The sequence below is a fragment of the Lathyrus oleraceus genome, chromosome 6, assembly GCF_024323335.1.
Source record: "Lathyrus oleraceus cultivar Zhongwan6 chromosome 6, CAAS_Psat_ZW6_1.0, whole genome shotgun sequence".
Classification (NCBI taxonomy): Eukaryota; Viridiplantae; Streptophyta; class Magnoliopsida; order Fabales; family Fabaceae; genus Lathyrus; species Lathyrus oleraceus.
The window spans coordinates 405,533,517-405,543,480 of record NC_066584.1 but is presented as its reverse complement, the minus strand read 5'-3'; positions in this window follow the sequence as shown (position 1 = coordinate 405,543,480).

The window sequence follows — 9,964 nt, the reverse complement described above, 5'->3', positions numbered from 1 at the left end:
ATGAGGGATCTTAGGGCCAAAATTGGGGTCTTACACAGACCATACCTTTATCACAATTCTTTTCATCTCTAACTTCTAGTTCCTTGAACTACGAAGCTCTGAATTCCTCATTGCACTATGAGGATACGTAGGCATGAGGGCCCCAATCCTCACCGAGCACTTTATCTATTTATCTTCCTTTCTCATTCCTTTGTGAGTAATCTTAGATATCACACCTTTTCGAGTGAGAACAATTAAAACGGTTCCCATGGAGTACCATGGATGTTTGGTGTGCTAATACCTTCCTCTTGCATAACCGACTTCCTTACCCATCATATCTCTTTCCCCGAGTTTTATCGATGTTTTCCCTTTCCTTCTGGAATAAATAAAGTTTGATGGTGACTTTGTTGTATGTTTGGGCGTATGATACATTCAGATATATTTCCGTTAGCTTCAATTATCACCGTAGGTTACAAACCCTTTCTTATTAGCCACAAAGTCAAAGCACAAGGAAGTGTCACCCGTCATGTGTCTTGAGCATCCATTATCGAGAACCCATGTTCTCTCCGTATCCTCAAAACATTCCACCTAAAAATTTAAACAAGGGAAGGAGGTACCCAATTTTCATTGGGTCCTAGTGTGTGAGTGAAACTTTGGTTGTATTTGGGCAACCATTTAAAATGCCTTTATGGACTAGAAATCTCCTAAGTTGACATTTAGCAATAGTATGTCCCATTTTGCAAACAATATAAACAATTTAAGTTAGGATGAGTGTTGGTTTTGCTAACTTGATCCTTTACCACATAAGTGTATTTTTTATAAGGATTATTCATGTTACTTCTAAAATGTGATTGATCAATAGCAAAGGTAACTTTAGGTTATAAAGCCTTGTCTTATTTGGCTTGAAGAGTTCTAACCTATCTTTGCCAAATGTGACAAGTTTCACATCCAGACCATCCAAACCAAAATCCCTTATCATCTTCTATTTTGCCTTTAGTAACCTCTATCATAGATTTCTTGAGACTTTCTAATTCCTTTTTGGAATCAGAAATCTTCTTTTCTAAATAACAGAAAATTTTCTTATTTGAGGCTATGAGTTTGAAAGCTTCCTTGGCCTCATTGTGTAGAGTACTAAAGGCTTTTTGCAAATCACAATAAGACATTTTATCAACATGATCATATTTAGAATGACTTACATTCTTCTTCTTCTTTCGACGAGCTGTAAAACAAATATTGGTGTTTTCTTCTTCATCACTTGAGTTATCATTGCTTGAGGACTCACTATCGCTCTCCCATGCAATGTATGCTCTTCTAGCTTTGCTAGATTTATTGTGACGTTTGTCTTTTCCTTTGTCTTTCTTCAGCAAGGGACAATCCGGCTTATAATGACCGGCCTTTCCGCAATTAAAGCATGATCCTTTTGACTTAGTTGTCTTACCTTCCTCTTGATTTGGGAATTTTGATTGTCTTCTATAGTTGATAAGATTTTCATCCGAATGTTGGACTTCATTTTTTCTAAGGTATCAGTTATACCTCCTTACGAACAACCTCATGTCTTCATTCAAATCTTTATCGTCATCACTTGATTCACTCTCACACGCATCATTGGTGGATGACTTATATCTTGAAGTCTTTAAAGTGATATACTTCCTTTAGGTGTCCTTAGCTTTCTCCTTCTTTTCCTTCTTTTAACTCTTCTCATGTTTCTCAAGGTTCATGAGCTCTTGCTCATGCTCTTGAAGCTTGCCAAACAATGTTGTCATTGTTGGTGTAAGCCCTAGAGGCCAATACTTTTGGTACTTGTATCGAATCATTTAAGGCTTTTTCTTTATTATGGTTATTTAATAAAGTCCCTAGAATAGCTAGTCCGTTTAATGTATCAAGTATGACTTAATCATGAGATCACATTAAACATAAGGACACTATTCTTAAAGTATCCGTAGTTGAGCTTTATTGTGAAGTGGGATAACATTAAAGCATTAAGACTATTATGTTTGTAGACTGATGATCACATCTCATGGATCATGGATAAAGAGTTATCAAGTCTTAAACATAGGTATGAATATTAAGAGTAATATTTATACCGGATTGACCCGCTATGAGAATACTATATAGAAAGTTATGCAAAGTGTCATAAGTTATTCTCATGGTGATAATGGTGTATACCACTCTTCGACCTGAAACCACTATGGACCCTAGATGTAGAGTCGAGTGCTTTATTGCTGATCCAATGTTATCCGTAACTGGATGACCATAAAGACAGTTGATGGTTACTCCACAAAGCATGTTGAGGGACATGAGTGACCTAGATGGAATTTGCCCATCCTGCGTAACAGGATAAATGTCTATGGGCCCAATATTGAACTGGACAAGGATGACACGGTCTATACCTTGTGTTCAATATAGACATAAGGGCAAAGGGGTAATTATACACATAATTATTATCACAGGAGGTTTTGTCAGATCACATGATATTTTCGTGTCTTGGGTAGCAGTGATGTGTTGCTAGATACCGCTTACTGTTTATTATGTTAAATGCGTGATTTAATATAATTGCCAACGTCGTGAAAACCTACAAGGTCACACACAAAGGGCGGATTGATGAGAGATAGAGTAACTAAGGAACACCATAAGGTACGATGCACTTAAGTGGAATACGAAATATTGTAAGGTACCAAATACTTAAGTGATTTTGGCATATTATAAGATATGGGCCAAAATACACTTAAGTGGGATTTTTAGCTTGAAGCCCACATAAGTGGTTCTATAAATAGAACCCTTGGGTAGAAGCATTGTAACTCAGACTAAAACTCAAGTGAAGACTTGGAATTTCGTTTCCCTCTCTCTCTCTCACTCAAAGCCTTCATTCGGACCAGCTAGCACTGAGATTGAAGGAATCCGTTCGTGTGGACTGAGTAGAGACGTTGTCATCGTTAAACGTTTGTGGTCGCTATGTGGATCTGTATCAAAGGTTTTGATCGTTACAAGAGATCTGCACCAAAGGTTTCAATCATCACAAGAGGTAACGATTCTATCACTGATCATGCCCATTCGTAAGGATCAATAAATGGAGAAATTTTTAAATTCCGCTGCGCCTTGGATGGAAATTCTCCTTCAGTCATGTCCAATGTTCTTAGATTATTGGCTTCCTTAATCGTGGTGACCTTTGGTAGCCAATCCCTGTTAAGACATCTTAAGATTTTATTAGTAGCAACATCATTAGGGGTAGTTCTACCAAGATAATTTAACCGATTGATTAGATGAGAAAATCGCTTTTGCATATCGAAAATGGTTTCACCATCCTCCATATGGAAAAGGTCAAATTCTTGAGTTAAAGTGTTGATTATAGCTAGTTTGACAACATTGGTTCCCTCATGGGTAATTTGCAATGAAACCCACATAGCTTTAGCACTAGTACAATGGGAAACCCTATAATACTCATCAACACCTAAGGTGGCAATGAGCATATTTCTGGATTTCCAATCATAGCTATACTTTTTCTCATCTTCTTCATTCCATTGTGCTTCAGGTTTAGGTATAACAAAACCATCCGCATTGGTCATGGTTATTTCCATAGGACCATCTTGGATGACTTTCCATACTTTCCTATCAATAGAGTTGATATGGATATGCATACAATCTTTCCAATAACTATAGTTTTCATCGGTAAAAATAGGTGCCCTATTGTACGCTCCTCTAGGATCGTTACTCATTTTCTAAAAAGTTATATGCGAAGCACTAGAGGAACCGACGCTCATGATACCACTTGTTAGACGATAGTATCGATCTAGAAGGGGGGGTTGAATAAATCAGTTTTGAAATTTAGAGCTTTTTAAAATTGTTTTCAACGATTGCGGAAGCACCCTAGATTATAATCGTCTAAATGATGCGTTAATGGAAAGATCATATATGCGTGAAACCGAATGGAATTACTAAGATAGAGATTATCAACCACTATCTAAATCAATCGATTAACCACTATAATCCTTGATATCGTTACCTCTAATAATTCTTAAACACAATAAGAGATCAAGTAAAATATTACTATGTTTGTGTGAGATTAATTTTATCGAACACTTGGTGTGCACTCCACACCAAGTTTCAATTTCACTCAAATTGAATGTGCAGAATTTTGCTCAGTTGCAATCAAAGTGATAACAACAATTTATCGAACAGTTACTATGCACAACAATCAAGCGATATTGATTTTACTATTAATTAATACTGAATTTAAAGAGTTAAGAGATAGAGAGAACAAGACCGAATTTGTTGAGGTAGTTCCCATATCGTCCTTGCTTAGGGTACGTCTGCCCTCAATTCTAAATCTAGAATTGAGATGTTTTTATTAACACGTAGCAAAGTCAATACAAGAGAACAAATGATCACCACCAATCAACCCTTAGAGTTGTTGCAGATCCTATTTTATTCTCTCCCATTGATTCGACTTGAACCAAGTCATTCAAGCGCTTCGAACAAACCTCCTGTTATCTCTACCTTATTGCAAGAGCGCCACGTTCTCCAAAACTTCAGCTCGGTGTAATGCCCCAAAATTTATCCTTCATTTTTCCTGGAAGCATACGCTTTACACCTCATGCATGCATTCATTTTTAGGTCATTTAACATTAGATACATTGCATTTCATCATGTCAATCAGAATTAGATCCAAGAAGCTTTATTTATAAAAATAAAATAAAATAAATAAAAAACGAAAAATAAAATAAAAAAATAAAAATAAAATAAATAAATAAATAAATAAAAATAAATAAATAAATAAATAAAAGAAAAAATCTCAGACTTGGACCTCTCTCAAAAACCCACTAAGCTACCAATATTAGGCTATAAATACTAGAGTTTCAGTGAAACAAAGATTTCTATTCCTATTACCCTGAGGAAAAAGATAGTGAGAGAAGAGCTAACAGAGTTCAGAGCAGCCTCCAAACCCTGAAGGGAACTCAACTGCACAGAATCACCTCTGCCTCACATAAACCCTAAAGATTGTTTTGTAAACCTCACGGGTGCAACTCAATTTCAATCAAGCTCTCCAATTAGGTTTGCCCTATATCCATCATCTTTATGCCTTTAATTTGAATGCTCTAAATGTATGAGGTATTATGGGTGAATTTGATACCCTTTTGATGCATGTCTTTTTTGTGAATTTTAATGGCATGATTCATGTGATTACATTTTGATTTGGGGGCAACCCTTGATTACCCTTTTTTTTTAACCTGTTTGTTGAGTTTTTGTGAGGGCTCACATGACTTTTGCAGGGATAACTTGCGTGGTTTTCCACTTTATTTGTGGGATACCCCCTGGAGGTTTCATTCCGATTACCTGTACTGACTCACTTTCTTTGATGGTGTTTAGCTTGGAAGGATCCCTGGGTTTCCCATTCCTCTAACTGTTGTTACTTCGGATCTTTATCCGCGTGGTACTTTTAGATTTTTCCCGCATTTTACTGCTTTCCTAGCTGGAAGACCTCGATAGGAGGCAATGTTTTTGTGTGTGTTTTTTACAGGTTCCTTCGTCAAGGATTGCCTTTTTGCATGAGTTCACCAAACCCTAACCCTTCATTGATTTTTCTTCTCCTAAACATACGTTTACTCCTTCTACTACAGGTGAGTAAGTCTCCAAAGGTCGAGAATCCGGTAGATTGCGTAGTAACGTCGTTCGTCCAAAACCCACTCCATAACCCCGTAGTCAGCCGAACTACGGCTTGCTCTGATTCTCATTCCAGATGAGATACGTAGGCATAAGACGTGATGTCTTAGCGAGCACACATCCCCCCAACCCATAGGTCAGCCGAGCTACGAAGACTCTGATTCTCATATTCATATGAGATACGTATGCAGTGGACCGCGCGAGTCATTTTCATTTAACCCTTTTTTTTTTGTAAACAGCACAAGATAAACTCACACCCTTTAGACAAGAACTACAAAAGTGGATCCCGTAGAGTACTACGGATGCGTAGGGGTGCTAATACCTTCCCTTCGCATAACCGACTCCCGAACCCAAGATTTGGTTGCGAGACCCCGTCTTGTCCTTTCCTTTTTCAGTTTTACTTCGAGCGTTTCCTTTCCCTCCTTTGAGATGAATAACGCACGGTGGCGACTCTTCTGTCATTTTCTTTCGCCGGTTGTTTTTTCGCGCACTGTATTTTTCAGGTTGCTACACTCGGCTGATTTCGTACGCAAGTAGCTTGAACCCTAAGCTTTCTTCACAATCCTCCGGTTACCGTTACTTGTTTGACCGAACCTTCCGTTCTTCAAACTTTTCACTTGGCTGAATCTGCGAAGCAAAGGTTAGTGCAAAAACCCCAAATTCTTGGAGGAGAATACCCCCAATGGTTTTATTCAAGAAAAACCCACACAAAGCCTCAACCCAAACTAAGATAATCCAATCTTATTTGGACGTTATCACAACAACAATGCACAATACTCAACAAAGATTATTATGTGTGATTATTGAGAAATGCAATGAAGAATGAAGATGATGAGCACTTTGGTGTATATATTTCACTTTTATTGTTAAATGTTGAAGAAAAGACTCTAGAATATTTATATGATGCATGGACTAAGTAACAGACATTACAGAATAATTTTGCAAAAATGCACAACAGAAAATTGAGTGCCAACAGCGATTAATCGACCTGTTCACACAGTTGAGTTGACTCAAACAAGGTTTTTCCAGAGTTGAGTCGACCCATGACTCGACCTGTTCAGACCCGTGGCAACATGGTTCAAATGAAACAGCCAATGAGTCGACTCAAACAGCCAATGAGTCGACTCAAATAGGGGATGAGTCAACTCAAACAGGTTTTTCCAGAGTTGAGTCGACTCATGACTCGACCTGTTCAGACCCTAGAGTTACGCTCCTAGTCATGAGTCGACTCACAGTTCTACTGCTCCAAGTCATGAGTCGACTCATTGACTCGACCTGTCCAGACCTGAGAGTTACGCTCCAAGTCATGAGTCAACTCAAAATTCTTAAATTGTCAAAAATGAGTTTTTGATATTTTGGTCAATTCAAACCATTTTCTTAAGAAGCTAAGGTACCAATGATGATCAAGTGCATTATTCACATCTATGAAATGCTCCTATATGCATGGACTCATTTCACTTATACTTTGAGCATGTTGGAGGATGAATGTATTCTCTGATATGATGACACCGTCCAAAGCACACATTATGAGCAACTAAAAAGGTTTGGCATCATTAAAATAAGGACAAAGGATTTTTGCCCTCATATAAAGGGATGTATGCGTTCAAGGTATAACTCCAACCATTCAAAAGCATCCTAGTAAAGAATGTGAATATAGTTGTTTGGGTCTATGAGGACTCACTTTATGTTCTAGATAAACATTTGAAAGTTAATGACCATGGGGTCATCTTCGTGGGGTAAGATCCCCAACATATCCATATGTGAGAAAGTGGCCTTGAGAGAAAAAGATGAATGGGATTTTGCGAGCGAGTAATTGATGTGCGTCACCTATAGAGTGTATATTTTACGTAAGGAACTCACCTTGCCTCCCCTAGTGAATCCTCTTGCTATGGTATTAAGGGAATGGTGTACCAACCCATTTCTATTATTTATTTCAATTTCTCTGTCTATTCTAGATTGAATTGGTATGCCCTGAACGTGTTTTCTAAAGGTGTTCTTCTTGAATGAGGCATTTTATCAATTTTTTTAGATGGTTTAAGTGATTTGTATGATGACCTTTCACCTTTTGGGACTTACACCATTTGTTTGACTCATTTCCATAGTCTCTCATCTTTAGCCTAGGGGTTTAAGAGTGGCTCTTATGTGATAAACCCTCTACCATAATTGTTCTCATTTTGTATTTAGTGGCGTTTGATTTTCCATATGCCTTATGAGTGGTGGTTCGAAGGTTCCTTTCTTTGTGGTTAGTTAAAGGTAGTTGCTCTTGCACTTAGTGAAGGAGTTTGGCATTCTGATGTTTGTTTCCTTGGAATATATGGCCCTTTTTCTTATTTACAATTCTTACCTTTTATGTGGAACTATTCCCTTGTTATTATATCTACCATTGAATCTATGGGTTTTTAGGTAGGGGCTCGTTGAAGTGTTCCACTTTTTACCCATTGTGAAAGGCTCTTACTTACATATATTGGTTAAGATTTACCATTTTTATGGAAACCTCATTGAAACGTGTTAAATACTCATGTAATGGCTCGGAATTCCCTTGTATCACGTTGAAAAGGCTTGTGGTGGAAACATTTCTATGTTTTGTTGTCAAGAATCTGTGGATTAGTTTCCTAGCTAGGTACTAGTAACTAGTCACAAAAAATCTTGGAATACTCATGTTCCAATGCAAGGTCTTCTCCTTCAAGGTTCTAGAGAAGAACATGCATTTGAGTGAGTTTGTCACACCTATAATCGTCATATTTATGTTGAAGAATGTGACTTTCTTTTAAGGGTCGCTATTTCTATCAAACAATATATATATATATATATATATATATATATATATATATATATATATATATATATATATATATATATATATATATATATATATATATATATATATATATATATATATATGACCTTTTAGACTTAGTGAAATGTACCATGCATTCAGGATATTACATCAAATTCAGTCACCTTGACTCTGCTTCATCAAGGATAGTGGTATGTGGCATGCTTCTGTGAAAGTGTCGTGATGTATTCATCTTTTCATTATGATCATTTCGCTTCCTCTTATTTAAGACCTTTTATTTGTCCCACATGATTTTAGGATATTGGGCTAAGATTGTTTTAACATGTGGCCAATGTGTTGCAATGTTCATAATAGTCGAGAATTTAACTTGTCACCCCTCAGTTATACTTGGCACCCCAATAGTTTCAAAATTCCAAAACTGTCTATCAAAAAACTGAATCAAATTTCCATGCAAAATTTTCGGTAGGCAAATCAAAATTTCTAGTACAAACTGAATTTTTGGTAGTGTATTTTAAATTTCTGGTATACTAGAATTTATGAAATTTCTGAGCATTTACAAATAATACCGGAAATTCTAAAATTACCATTTTATATCGGAAATTTCAATCAAGATTAAATTTACGGTAATGTTATTTGTTTGAAATTTGAAACGCTCGGGATTTTGTTGACGGTTTTGGACGGTTGTGATTGCACTAATAATTTTGTATGGTCCAGAATAAATGCAAAGTTGTATAAATAGGGGGATCGGTTGTTGTTTGATAAAAACATCTGAAATGCATTTTTTCTTAATTTTTTATTAAGGCAGAAGTGTACTTCAATGGAGTTTCACCTCATGTAGAGTTCCAGCTTCCGGATAGCATCACATCTCTTGTCGCCTTGACGTCCAAGTTGAATGAATTGTTGTTTGATATAGAAAATAAAAAAGTGAGAAAAATTGAGTTTCATGAAGATTGGATTGGTACTAACAGAAGGGTGAAATACAACCTTATTGAGTTGAAGACCGATAAAGATGTGAAAAAAATATAGAGATCATTTCGCTGTAGGTTAACAAAGGGGTTGATTGAGTTAGATGCTAAGATTTTAAGGTCTGTTGACGACATTATTAAGATGATGAAACGTCCAGAATCATTTGGTAGTGTCTAGATTTTCTTATTTATCATCGTTTTTTTAAGTTATGTTTAAGTTATGTAATCCATTGTCAAATGTTGGTTTATGTTGATGTTGTGTCAATGGAAGATAAAAAATATTATCTAATAAAAAGTTTTGATGAAGATGTATGAATAATGTTACATGTAATATACAAATAATACATAAAGATAATAATAATGTCTAAATAGGCCTCCCACGGGCTATGTGTGCAGCATGAGATGATCCAGTATAAACCTCGTCATCTGGGTTTACCAAACCCATGAGGTTATCCATAATAACTGCAATCATCTAGAGGTGCTACTGGTTATCAACGTCAGTTGTAGGAGGCGGAGACACGTCATCGACAAGTACCCTAGCATCTGAAGGTTCAACATCATTTAT